Source organism: Octodon degus, unplaced genomic scaffold (genome assembly GCF_000260255.1).
Source record: "Octodon degus isolate 3935 unplaced genomic scaffold, OctDeg1.0 scaffold00184, whole genome shotgun sequence".
Classification (NCBI taxonomy): domain Eukaryota; kingdom Metazoa; phylum Chordata; class Mammalia; order Rodentia; family Octodontidae; genus Octodon; species Octodon degus.
Window position 1 is genome coordinate 1,737,099 of NW_004524760.1, and position 13,758 is coordinate 1,750,856.

The window sequence follows — 13,758 nt, forward strand, 5'->3', positions numbered from 1 at the left end:
TTTTTTTTTTGCAGAACCAGGGATTGAACTCAGGCCCTTGTGCTTGCCAGGGAAGTGCTTATTCCACTGAGCCATCTCCCTGGCCCGTGAGCTGTTTTCTTAACTTCTGACTTGGGAGCCAGGCTTTCAGCAGCTGCAGAGCTGCTTCTCTTTCTCTTTGCAGTTCTCTCATCAGATAAGCTGGACACCTCAGTACTGTCTCGTTTGTTCTTTCTCTTGGTTTGCTTTTGGGGTTCCGCACATTCTGTTTCAGAGCCCTCCGAGCTGGTCCTAGAGCTTTTCACTTTACAGGTACCTCCTTTCCCTGCACCTTGCCTTCTTTCTTCACTCGTCCTTTTTAGTTCTTCCTTTTTTCCTCAACTGCTCTTCAGCCAGGAATGGGCTTGTTTTTCACTGCTTTAGGAAATATGCCAGGCTTTCTTGGTGCTTCTTCTGGTGGGTTGTTCAGAAACTCACTAGCCTTTGCAGCTTGTTCTTTTGTTTCAAATTCTACAAAGGCAAATCCCTTTGGGTCTCCCTTAGATTTATAATGTGGTATACTTATATAAACAACATTGCCATATTTCCCAAATACTCTTTCAATCCAGCTGCAATTAACATTTTTTAGGAAATAACTCCACATATCCAATGCGCTCATCCTCGTCCTTTGGTCTTTCACCCAGAGGCCTTTTTTTTTCTGATTCTGGTGCCTTCTAAGTCCAACTCAGCAACAGCTGAGCTTTTCAATGCTCTGGCTATTAACTTGCTATTAGTAGTTAACATTTTCATTTTGTTAAAAGATACCAGAAGGGAGATATCAAATCTCTAGATTTTTCTATCTGCTCTCGAAGAAATCTGTCCTTGTGAAGATGTATATCCCCAAACCAGAAGTCCACTTGCATGGAGATATCCACCAGCACCTGCTTAACTCTGAAGCATTCCTTCTTTTCTACTTCCTTCTTTTCGGTGTTCTCTTCCATGGTTTGATGTCCACCTTCAGCTTCCGTCCTCCCCTCACTTTTCAAAATGTGGGGTCAGAGGCTTGTGTCCCTCAGCCCTTTCCTGATCCTCAGTACTAATAACTTTAAACCTTTGTGTGAACTTTATTTATTTTTTAATCTTTATTTATTTGGTACAAGGTCTCTCTACGCAGTCCATACTTGTGGTGATCCTCCTGTGTTAGCCTCCCCAGAGCTGAGATTACAGGCATGCGCTACTATGCCTAGTTTTGTTGGCCGTTTTGGTGCAGGGCCAGCACGGTACGCAGTACCGGGGACCGAACCTGGATCTTTGTACTTGCCAGGCAGGCACTTAGACCACTGAGCTATCTCCCCAGCCCTTTGTGTGAACTTTAATGCGGGCCACTTTCTGGGCCCAATGAATGAATGCAAATTACGCTATGGTGAAATAAGAAAACATTTATGTGGTATGAAAATATTACTAAAAAAATTAAAACTGTTCCTTTCCCCAGTAACTCTTGGTGAATCAGTCTTACGTGTTTTTTCAGCAAGCACTTCGATCTCAAATGAAATGCAAGCTCTGGCATTCTCCCTGATGCCTCAAGTTTTGAGGTATGACAGTGTTTATATTCTCCTGTCTTTGGGTGATGTCATTTAAATTCCAAAATAAGAGAGCATTGTGAAAAACATCTGTGTTTGAAATAATGAGCATTAGTATTCAGCGAGAGAGGAGCCGGGGGAAACTTTCCATGGTTCTTCAGAGTGCTCTTTCTGAAATCATAATTGTTTTGTAAATTTATGCCTCACACTTAGGAGGGTGAAGTGTATCAACCAAGGTTTAGCAGCAGAAAATAGAAGTGCCTGAGGTACTTTAAGCAGAAAGCAGTTCAGTGCTGTGAATTCCATGCTTACAAAATCATCAGAAGGGTGGGAGGGACAGACCCTCTAAGAGCTGCGAGCGCATCATAGCCAAGAATGGAAGCTCAAGAAGCTGGCCCAGTTTTGCCCTTCAGGAGCACCTTTCCTGCAAATCGGGGCTCAGAAAGCCTAGGTGCATTCAGAACCACTTCTCAGGTCCTAGGTCTGTGCCGGAAACAAGCAGCTGTTTCTCTGTGCCTCTGAGCTCCCTGAAGACATGCTGCATGTGGTCCCCTTGTGCACAAGTGAAAGATGGGCTGTGCTAACTGACATCTTCAAACAGCGCAGGAGTGAATTTATTTCAAGAAAAGGAATCCAAGCCTTAGCCAGAATTTTAATGAGTGCAGAAGTCTGAAAAAGGTGATTTCTTGCCAGTGAAGGAGGTGAAGGAGGTAAAAGTGTCTACTCAAGGGAGCTGGATGCCGATGTCGAGCACTGGCTCATCATAGCCTCACAGAGTGTGGGGCAGCTTGGGGACAAGGCTAAATGTGACCCCTGAATCTGCCGCCTGCTAGTAGCTGCAAGATTGTGGCGAAGCTCCTCATTCTTTCATGTCAAATAAGGGAGTTGGACTGTATCTTTTCTAGGACTTGGGCAGTCCTTGAAACAAAAATATGTTTCTGTAGCAGATATGATAGAAAGCCTCCTCTGATATGACCCCCAGCTTTTCCCTTCCATTAAGGTCACTACTTCATCTTTGAAATCACTGTCCTTTCTTGGAAGGTTTTTCTATCTATTTTCTATCTTGAATTCTGCCATGGTCCCCTCAACCCTGGATCATCTTGATGCCCTCTATGGCAGCTAATTTTTATGCTAAAGTGATACCCTGAAATTTAATAGAACTTCTAGGAATAACAAGATGAGAAAATAAAGAGAAATAGATAATGCAAAAAGAAGAAATTGAGAAAATAAGCCAAGAGTGTTCACCCAATAAAATTAAAGATGTTAAGGGGGGGCAGCTTTATATATAATTACAAAGAAACTAGGCTAACATCCTAAAGGTTCTACCACCTCCCAGCAACACCAAGAGCTGGGGATCAATCCTTGAACACATGGTTTCAGGGGGACATTCTAGAACCAAATTCTTGTACCTCCATAACCTGCCCTCCAGCCAGGTCAGAGTCTGAGATTCAGGGGCAAATGACAAAGGTTTTGTGTTGTCCAGGATCCCTCTCATAACCAGAGAAAATGGGGAGCAACTGCAGGTAAGGAAAACTTCATGATGGCTGTGGCAGTACATTGGAGAACAGGAGGTCAGGGAGATACAGCTGGGACCTGCACGGCCCCTGGCTGCAGATAAGATGAAAACAAGAATGAGGATAGCCCCAAGGACCAGGCACCTGCCTCTCTGCTGGTGACTGCGTTTTGTGTAAGAAACTGAAAATTAGACCCAAACCTGGGAAATGCAAGCCTCAGCCCAAACTGGCTGATGATTAGAGGACCAAAGTTTGGCAGGATGGGAGCTTAAGATTAAAAAATAAAGTAACACCAGGACAATTAGCCAAGAAGAAGAAATAAAAAAATACCCAGATTGGTAAGGAAGAGTGAAAGTATTTGTATTTGTAAATGACATATTTTTAATTGCATATAGTTTTTATACATGAATTAAAAGAAAAATGCTTCACTTACAATTCCTGAACTTATAAAATACATGGATAGTTTACTCATTAATGCTATATATATGACAATAAATAATCAGACATGTTCTAACTCCTACAGTTGTTTTCATTGCTAAAATGTGTGCTGAGGTTCACACCAGAGACAAATTCCCACCCCTTTCAAACATTACATCCGTGATGTTAGTGTCAAAGGAAAATATTCTGCTTTGGCCAAATATTCTTTCATAATTTAACGTTCAACAATCTCTCAGAAGCTAGAAATTTAGTTTTTGTGAAATGTTAGACATACCAACTCTAAAACCTATTGAGAAAATTTCATCAAAATATGAAGAGAGGGCTGGTGAGATAGCTCAGCAGTCTGGAACACCTGCTTAGGCAAGCTTAGGCAAGCAGCAGGGACTGTAGTTCTTTTGCGGGCATCGCATGCCATGCCAGCCCTGCCCCCAGGGTAGGCTGATCCAGCCACAATAAATAAATAAGTAAATAAATAAATAAAGCCATTAAAAATATAAATAGAGTGCCAAACAAAAGAGAAATGATAGTAAACAGAGGTAGGCTCTTGGGGGGTGGGAAGGAGAATCTGCCCAAGGGGTCCGGGGAGGAGGGGTAAAAGTGATCAAGATGCGATTTGTGTACGTACCAGCTCCCCGAGAGGAACATAATTACTATGTATTGCAAATATATACTAATAAAAAATACCTGACATGATTTAGTGTATACACAATCTTAAGGACTGTAACAGATCATAAAATCCTAGTAGAACTTTGGAACAAATTAAGCGAGTTTTCAGGGCATAGGATCAACACACAAAAATCAATTATATGTATAATATTAGCAATAAGAAATCCGAAAATGATTGTATGAGCTCATTTACAGAGTGTTCAGAATAGGCAAATCCATAAAGACAGAATATAGATTAATATTTCCTGGGGCCTGAGGACAGAAGGATGGGAGCGATTGCTTATGGGTTTGGAATTTCTCCCTGGGGAGACAAAACTGTTCAAGAATTAAACAGTGGTGAAGGTTGCACAGCCATATGAATATACTAGAAATCACTGACTATACACTTTAAAGGACAGATTTTATCATATGAAAACCATAGTTTAGTTATTCTTTTCAACTGGGAAAAACATTAATAATAACTTCTCAAAGTCAGCACAGTACATTAGCCACAAAGACACAAAATATACATAACATAAATAAAAATATTTTATTTCTTGCACACTTGAATTTGACCTGTGTATACTATGCTAGCTAAACCTCTATTTCCTGCATATTCTGTTGCATTTATTTATTCATTTATTTATACTGGGGAATACAAGACCTTCACACTGAGCTACATTCCCAGACCCCTTTTTAAATCTTGAGACAGGATCACATTAAGTCATTAAGTTGGGTATGTTGGGCTAGAATTTGTGATTTTCTTGCCTCAGCCTACCAGAATGTGGGGATTACAAGCGTATGCCACCACACCCTGTATTTAGTATGGGGTCTACAGGATCTCACCACACAGATTGGGCTCATAGTGGTCTTCCTGTCTTCAGCCTCCCAAGCACTGAGATTACAGGGACGTGCCACCATGCCCAGTCTCAATCTCCTTTTATTTTTAAATTTGCTTTCTCAGTGGTCTTAGAAGTACTCATTTGTTAATCATTCTCTCCCCATCTTACATCTCCAGGGTCCCCAGATGGTGCCAAAAGGAATTTTGGGAATGTCATGTGCCTTGCTGTCTCATAATTTTGAATCGCGTGGGCTGGCCAAACAGCTCAGCAGATTAAAGCACCTGTAAGCAGGCGTAGGGCCCAGGGGTTCGATCCCTGGGCCTGCTGTGCTGGCCCTGCCCCTGGGGCATGCTGAGACAGTGGGCATAGTGGTACATGCCTGTAATCCCAGCTCTTGGGAGGCTGTAAACAAGCAGATCACTATGAGTCTGATCTAGTAGTGAGGCCCTGAACATCCTGTAGACCCTTCCCTAAAATACAACAACAACAACAACAACAACAACAACAATAATAATAATAATAATAATAATTTTGAATCTTGTGGATTGTGGTATTTTATATAAAGGCAGATTGTCGTTTTAGTCTTTTTTTCCTAACAAAAGCCACCCACTTCTTGCCCCTCTCTTTGCTAGTGATTACAGTATTTGCATCCCTGTCCTTGGAGTCAAATTCTCATAGCTTTAGCCTCCCACAGTAGTATTCAGTTAGCTGCTCTATTATTACTTTATATGCACACATACTTCATGTGCTGTACAAAGCCAGTTCACAACCATAGCTCTCTTTACCTGTCCATGCCCTTTACTAATGACCTATGTTTTCACAGCTTCTTATAGTTGAGGAGGTATTTTTATGTGCTTTCATCCTACCTCTACAACACTGCTGTGAGGTTGCTGTTATTGCTATTTCCACTTTACAGATGAGGAAACTGAGCCTCAAAGAGGTGAAGTAATGCAGTCAGGATGTGGCAGAACCAGGACTCGAACCCAGGTGTCACATGTGCCATCTGGACTCCTATTCCCCTCATTTCCCCAGACCCAAGTCTCCCTTTTCTTCCATTCCCACATAGCCAACCAGTCACCCAGGGGTGGAATGAGGCCCAGGACTGAGTCTACAGATGTCAACCACTGATTGGGCTTTCCATTAACTCTTTTTTAAAAATTTTAATTAACTTTATTGGTACAAAGGAGACATGCATAATGATCTCATTCATGAGAGAGAATTTGTTTTTTTTTTTAATATTTATTTATTTATTTATTTTGTGTCTGTGTGTGGCCAGCTCAGCCCACCAGGGGGCAGGGCTGGCTGGCATGTGGTGCTGGGGGATTGAACCGCGGTCCCTATGCTTTGCTTAGCTTAGCTTGTTCTAAGTAGGTGCTTTAGACCACTGAGCCATCTCACCAGCCCCACTGAGCCATCTCACCAGCCCCCATGAGAGAGAATTTGTACCTGTACATGATATATCTTGGTTCCTTTGGTCCTCCCATTACCATCCTCTTTCTTTGAACTCCTTTCCCTGCCCATTTACAAAGCTTTGTTTCAATTTTATCTTTTTTTCTCATTTTTTTTTTCTTTTCCCACTCCCTAGTTCCCTTTTCCTATGAAATAGTTTCTTCCCATTTCATAGTATCTATTGTACATTTTTTTTGTTTGTTTTTTATATTTTTAGGGAAGGGTTTACAGGGTGTTCAGGGTCTCACTACTAGCTTGGACTCAGAGTGAGAGTGAAATTAGAATTTCAATACAATAGTGTTGAAAAAAGAAAGGAAAAAAGAGAGAAAGGAAGACTTTGGAATCAGTCTAACAATGAAGTAAAAGATCTCTATATTGAAAACTATGATACACTGAAAAAGAAGTTCCAAGAAGATATTAGAAAATGGAAAGATATCCCTTGCTCTTGGGTAGGAAGAACCAACATAGTAAAAATGGTCATATTCCCCCAAATTGCTACATAGATTTAATATAATCCCAATCAAAATAATATTAGCATACCTCACAGAACCAGAGAATACATTCCTAAAATTCATTTAGAACCAGAAGAGACCCAGAATAGCAAAAACAATTCTGAGCAACAAAGGCAAGGTGTGACATCAAAATGGCTGACTTGAAATTATACTACAGAACTACTGTAATAAAACAGCATGGCATTGGCAAAAACTCCCCTGAGGATCAATGGAACAGATTAGAAGAAACAGATACAATTCCAAACACATTCAGCCACCTGGTGTTTGATAAAGGAGTCATATATGTTCACAGAAAGACAGCCCTTTAATACATGGTGTTGGAAAAACTGTATTTCCATATATCAGAGACTAAAACTAGACCCAGTCTATCACCATGCACTAAATTAATATCAAAGTGGGTAAAAGATCTAAATATTAAAACAGAAACACTACATCTGCTGGAAGAGAAAATAGGTCGAACTCCATTAACTCTTTTTTTGGTGATAGCTCACCAGATAACCCTTTTAAAAATTTCCACAGCCATCACTAGGTAGCTCATAAGCTTTGGTAACATCAGCCTCACCCGAGTCTGTCAAAACAGATTGTAAATGCTGGCGAGGAAGCAGGGTACAAGCAACTCTTCTATACCCATTGATGGGAATGTAAACTAGAGTCACCGTTTTAGAAATCAATATAGAGGCCTCTAAAACACTAAAAATAGAGCTGCTATTTGGTACAGCTTTACCACTCCTCGGTATACTCCTGAAAGACTGAGAGTCAGCACACTATAGTTACATGTATGTCCACGTTTACTGCAGAGTGTCTTAGTTTCTCTTCTCCTGTTGCTGGGACAAATACCAAAAATGAAGGAAGGAAAAGTTTATTTAGTTCGCAGTTACTGCAGGTTTCAGTCCATATTCAGTTGGTTCCAACGCAGAGCGGCACAAGGCAGAGAGCAACCTTTCATGGTGGTGGCAAAGAGCAAGAACACAAAACAAGGAGTAGGAGCAGTTCAAGCAGCTAGCTTCTCTTCCCTCCTTACATTGTAATGCAAATTACCTGCCCCAGGGCGAGTGCAGCATCAACACCCACAATAATCAATCACAAACTCCAGAAGCCACCCCAAGTCTGCTTGAGGCTTTGGGGGGACCCCTAGACACAAACCATAACACAGAGCAATTCATAATAGCTAAGCTATGGAAACAGCCTAGGTACCCACCAGCAGATGAATGGATAAAGAAAGTGTGGAAGAGATATATAATGGAATATTGATCAACCATAAAGAAGAACAAAAACCGTGTTATTTGCAGAAAAATGAATGGTACTAGGACCATTAAGCAAAAGTAAGATTATTAAGTAAAATAACCCAGAGTCAGAAAATCAAATGTGTGTTTTTTCATATGAGGATGGAGAAGGGGAGCTTGAAAGTAGAAAGAATATTCTAGAAAAAAGAAAGGGAAAGGGATGGGGGGATGGTCAAATTATGTGTGTCCACAAATATGCCAAAATGGAAATCCTCATCTGTATAAGTAATATGCACTAATTAAAAATTACTAACTTTTAGTCAACTAAGATCATATAAAGCAAGTGAAGCTGGCGGGATGATTTGGGATTTTGTTCAGTGGCAACCTTAGCCCATTCTCTATAGCTGATAGGAGGTCAGAGCATGGCAGTGGGGCTGAAGCGACAGGGCATGAGCTGCCAATTGAAGAGAGCGGCAGCTTCTGACCCTGACACAAGATCAAGCTGAGCCTTGCACCTGGTACCCACCTTCTGACACAGAGACACATGGACCTGGCATATGATATCAATCTCCTGATCTGAAAACAAGCCAAACTTAGCACTGGATATCAGTTTTCTGACATAAGACCAATGGGATCGCCTGGATCAACTATCAAGGAGACGAACAAAGACAACAGCATTGGCTTTTTGGCCACTGCCTTCTTCTTGCAGTGGTCTGTTCTGCTTGCAGGACTTATCTTTTTCCTTCAAAGAAACCCTTTTTTCCTTGAGCACTTATTTTGCACTTCTTTCCCTTTTCTTCTTTTTATCTCTGCACTAAAATAAATGCACTTTCAACCAACCTGATCAACTCACTGAATGGAACAATAAGAACTTGGAAAAGACCACTGGTCTGTACCCCAACCCTGATAACACAGCACCTTTTCATCTCTCCAGATTTGCCTCAAGATTGCTGGGCTGTGCCCTCAAAGCATCTGACCTGGTAGATTTGGAATACAGAGAATCTGAATTCCTAGTTCCCAAAGGATGTTGACGTAGCTGGTTCTGAGAACTGCTGGCTGGGACAAGCTCTTCCCTGCTTGTGCCTGGCCCTGCCTGCTGGGCTGTTTCTCCTGGGCTCTACTCTTGCACTGGCCTCTTGGCTTTCTTCCCAGATGGGCTGTGAGTCTGAGCCCTGAGTCTCCTTTCTCTTTGTGTTCTTTCCACCTCTTGAGTTAGTCCACATAGGCCTAACAGGTAAGGATACTCGGTCTGACCTGACCTTCATCCAGAGTTCAAATTCTTGCCTTGACCATAACTAACACATTGACCTTGGACAAGTCACTTAGGTGCTCCAAGATCAGCTGCCACCTCTGTAAAGTAAGGTGCTAATAAATGCCTACTTTGTGTAACTTGTGTGAGAATTAAGTGAAACAGTATTTGGGAAGGGCTTAGTACAACTATTATGGCTTGTGTCTAGATGTCCCTCCAAAGCTTCATGCACTCATGGGGTGGCTTCTAGAGTTTGTAATTCTTGATCCAATGCTGGGACTATGGGTGTGAGTGCTACACCCACCCGGGGGCAGATCATTTGCATGCAATATAAGGAGGGGAGAGAGGCTTGCTAGCTGCTGCAGCTGCTGCTCATCCCTTGGCTTTTTGCCGTTTTCCACCACCATAAACTGCTGCCCTCTGCCATGTGTCAGTCTGCCTTGGAGCCAGCAGAGTATGGACTGAAACCTCCACTAACTGTGAGCTAAATAAACCTTGCCTTCCTTAATTTTGGGTGTTGGGTATTTTGTCCCAGCAATGAGGAAAAAGTAACTCAGACAATAACCAAATGGACTGTGGACACTCAGCAAATACTTGTTATTATTATTTTCCATTTTGTCACCTTGGCATTCATCTTTCCTTTATGCTTTTACTCATAAATTCCCTATGGCCTAGTGATGGCAAATCTTTTAGAGCTTTCAATGGCATCAAACAGCCAGCTGTGGCAGGCATGCTGTCGGTTTGCCACCACTGGCCTAGAGTCACTTAACCAGGCCTGTTTTGCCCGCCACTCAGTACGCCAACATTAAGGTGACTTTCAAAACAAAAGTTTGGGCCAGGGAGATGGCTCAGTAGGATAAGCACTTCCCTGGCAAGCGCAAGGGTCTGAGTTCAATCCCTGGTTCCGAAAAAAAAAAAAAAGAAATAAAGAAAGAAAACAAAAATTTATTCATGAGGAGACAGGAGACCAAGTCCCAAATCTGCCTTCCCAAACAGAGGGTTTCAGGGATACCCATAAGGTAACAAGTCAGTCATGACTCAATGGGAGAGGAAACATCTGGAATGATCAGTGCTCTATGTAGGCAAAGTCAGACTCTGTGGCTCTTCCCAATATGTCTATTTGGGAATTTTTTTTTTTTTTTTTTTTTTTTTTTTTGGCTGGTTCAGGCTGCCTTAAGGGCAGGTCTGTAATGCAGGTGGAGACAGGGGATCGAATCTCAGTATTCTGCGCCTGGTTGCATTTGCATGAGCAGATGCTTAAACTGAGCTAACTGGCAGGCCCCTGAGGATGTCTATTTGGAAAATGGTGGAATCAGCATGATCTGAGGGTGGAGTTCTGGATCCCTCTCTGGAGTACCATTGAACAGGAGTACAGGTCCAAGTATAGGGTCACTGATTTCAGCAAAAGCTTCCTTGAAGTCCCTGAAAAGAAACCAAGGTAATAATCCACACATCAGGGGTGTCATCTACAGCCAAGCTAGTGGAAGACTAGGAATCTGTCACTCAGCCTATGACCACCAAAGTTACTGGTATTCAAAGTCAACTAAGCAAATAACTAAATGCAAAGGAAGCCAGGGAGTGATTCAAGTTTTCCCTCCATGTCACCCTTGCCCCATTTTCTCCAGCCTCTTTCCATCCTTTCAAAATTTGCCTAAGGGCCCTTAGGTGTCTTTATTGCTCACTAATCCAGGGCCACACAGACTTTTTGCTATTGTATTAGTTAGCACTCACATGCTTTCCACTAACTTGTAAGGTCCTTGAATGCAGGGACCTCACACAATGCGTGTATGTTCCTGCCCAAGGCCCCATCCCAAATCTCCAGGAATATTTGCTAAATGAAAGGTTGTCTCCATAACAGGCTCACCAGAGAATTAAGGTATTCAACTGTATGCCATGTGGAGAGTAATGAGCAATATGAGAAAACCTATTTTTGAATGTCTTGGCTTGCAGGGTTTAATTTGGCTGTGTTAGTTTTGGATCTGTTTCCAGCACAGTTTGGGATATTTTTTTTTTTCCTTTAGTGTGAGGTTCTTGGCTGAAAGGCAGTGGGGTTGCCACTCTGTAGGGAACTCTGTGCCATGTAAAACACATGAATTCCTCGTGGGGGGAAGTTGAGAACCAGCTCTTGGACCTTTGTATGTCTTACTTCCCAGATTTTAAGAAAAAACCCTGTCCCATGAGACAACAGATGGAGAGGTGAACTTTTGTTGTTTGTCTTAGACTCTACAGGTTATCCCATCTCGCAAAAGGGGGTGGGGGCAGAAACAAGGTAGAATAAATGATTTCCAGAGTTGTCTGAATTCCTGGACATTGTTGAAATAGGTATTTTCCTGACAAGGCCGTTATAAACTATTGTGTTTGGCCATCACAGAGTGTGTCTTTTCCATCCAACATTATTTAATTTTTGCTTATTATTATTATTGCAGAAATATTTTTCAATCTGTTACTATTGGACTAGGCTCCAAGTCTGTCACCATTCTCAGATGTCTCCATTGTTTCTTTGGGGCTGACTGTAAATTTTTCATCCTTTCATAGATGAATAGGAATTCTCTAGCCAATCACTGCGCACTTGGGAGTTCCAGCATCGTCTCTTTCTCTCTTCTTCCTCAGTGTTGGGAATCTTACCCAAGGTCTTATGAATACTAGGGGGGAATTCTACTGCTGACTGATGTCCCAGTCCTCATATTTTCCTTTAACAAGCATTTATCTGAATACCTCCACTTTTTATGGCTTTAAATGAGCTATTCTGTCTAATTCTGAGAACATTCCCTTCAGGGGGGGCATAAATTGTGTTTATTTATCATAAGACAGAAGTGAGACTTAGGGACTTGAACCCAGAGGTGAGGGACATTTTGCTATCTGGGCAGTGTCCACTGGCTTACAGGAGATGAGAAGGAGTTGGGCAGATAAAGTTCACCTCTCCTATGGAGTTGCTCTGGAAGGTTGTTCTAGAGAAGTTCCCTTCAGGGAGTGGCCATCCAGATGCACCCTCTTCTGTGTCTCTTGGTGGCTCCTGTGATGTCCTAGCCAGAACACTAAATGTCACATATATTTGCATCTTTCTTTCTTTGTAGGTTTGACCCTCTTAGTCACTGTCCTAAATTTTTTAATCTTAGACTCTGGCTCTGTTTTCTGGAAGAAATGGGTTAAGATAGATATTTTATTTTCCCAGTTGACAAAATTGGGTTAGTGGGTAAAAATAGTTTATTGAGGCATGAAGAGAATAACTAGCTTTGCTAACATAAACTATAATTCAGAAATACATCCAAACACAAGCAGTGAATGTAGAATGTGAATTTGAGGGTCAAACAAGAGATTATTCCTATAAGAAACAAAAAGAAACACCAAGTTTGATGTAGTTTTGATATAGTCTTCTGTGATATGTTGTTAGCCCTTTGCTTTTGCTTTATTTCCACAAAAACAAATCAGAAATCCTCTGAACTATAGAACAATTGAATTTTTCTAGAACAAACATAAAATAATGTTTTACACTATGCAATTATTTTGCCCAAACTAGAGAAATCATTTAAACTCTGACTCTGTGTACTCGGGTAGCTTGCTTTGCTAAGAATCTTATGAAACCAATCTGAAATCTGTAATAGCTGGGCCTGGATAAGAAAAGTTTATTCACAAAATTCCTTTATGAAATGTCTCTATGGACATCACATAAAGTTCAAAGGCTTCACATGTGGGAAAGCCATTACTGTTATGTGTGTATGAACAGATATTTTACTTTATAGGTATTAAAGATAACCATGTCCAAAGTGTGAATCAGCTTTTGGCATGAGTATACGTCATGTGAGGATGGGCGGTGTGAAGCAACAGACCCTAAGATGGTGTTTATATAAAGCCTGATGCAGTTGGATGAGTCACTTTCTTACGGTAGCCATGCCTCGGTGAACAGATGTCTTATAAGACTGGTGCCACATGGGAAGAGATGGAGGAAACATTCCACCCCTTAGCCTGAAATGACAGTTGGAGAAATGCCAGCAGGAGATGGTGTGAAGCCATGTCATGGTCTCTGCCATGGTACTTGGATGAGTGAGAAGCGCTTTGGCTGTACGGCCTACCAACTTCATGTGATAGGAAAGTGATGTGCACGTGTTGATTAACTAGCCAGGGAAAAGTCCAGGTGCAGTGGGATTTGCCTGTAGTTTCAGCTACTTAAGTGGATGAGGCAGGAGGATTTCTTGAGCTCAAGAGTTTGGGATGAGACTGGACAGCATAACAAGATTTTATCACAGAATTAAAAAAAAATTAAGGATGGGGCTGGTGAGATGGCTCAGTGGTCTAAAGCACCTACTTAGAACAAGCTAAGCTAAGCAAAGCACAGGGACCGTGGTTCAAT

General features: G+C 41.6%; 1 pseudogene; it reads right to left on the minus strand.

Moving 5' to 3' along the window:
* LOC101592767 overlaps nucleotides 1–959 on the minus strand; it is a 21,408-nt pseudogene extending 20,449 nt beyond the window's left edge.
* Between the last annotated feature and the right edge of the window lie 12,799 nt (nucleotides 960–13,758).